Source organism: Austrofundulus limnaeus, unplaced genomic scaffold (genome assembly GCF_001266775.1).
Source record: "Austrofundulus limnaeus strain Quisiro unplaced genomic scaffold, Austrofundulus_limnaeus-1.0 Scaffold718, whole genome shotgun sequence".
Lineage (NCBI taxonomy): Eukaryota > Metazoa > Chordata > Actinopteri > Cyprinodontiformes > Rivulidae > Austrofundulus > Austrofundulus limnaeus.
Window position 1 is genome coordinate 152,154 of NW_013953120.1, and position 894 is coordinate 153,047.

Consider the following 894-nt stretch of genomic DNA (forward strand, 5'->3'; position numbering starts at 1 on the left):
CGTATAAGTCGCACCGGACTATAAGCCGCATGGTTCAAAGTTCAGGAAAAAAGTCGCAGCTTATAGTCCGAAAAATACGGTACTTTGTTTCAGTACTTAATTGTTTTGAGGATTTGTAATTTAAACAAATATTTTTTTAATCGTAACTTTTATTTTGTTACATTCAAAACCTAAAAATGACACCACTTAGTTACTTGTTACAGATTTAAATGTGACTGAACTCAAAATTATTTTAGGTGTAATTTTTTATTTTCTCTGATTAGAGACATGTCCCATTTGTTTACATGGATCTACTCTGCTGTTTCAGCTAACTGCGTTGAGTTCCTGTGCTTTTGTTTCTAATCAATGGGACRGACTGAAATGGGATCGTTTTACAAGAAAACAGGGAGAAAATTAACTTACCTGAAACAGGTGTATCTGCGGGCTCAGGGTGGCTCCTGATTGGTCCAAACCACAGACAGGTAAACCATGTAGAACCAGTTTCAGACCCTTAAAGAGACCGCTCAGCAGCGTTTTGTTCCTAAAATAAAAATCAACAGATACATGTGCTGTGAGCAGGACTGAGGAACATTAAATCATGATGCAGAAAATGTAAAAAGTCCAGTTTTATTGTGTACTTTAAGTGATTATAGTGCAATAAAAGTAACACTGTTCTCTTATTTTTAAAACTTATTTTTAATCTTTACCTTTTGGTAATACTGGTTTAGTTTGCCAACATTTTAACTCCATATTCAGGTATTTATTTTATTATTTTTATTTTATTATTTAGGTGTTTAAGTTGGATAGAATCAGAAAGCTACCATCAAATCAGCTTTACTGCTAAAACAACAAATTATAATTTTCTGCACAGTTTGTTTATATTAATTCTGCATTATTTAATGATTTCCTTTAAAT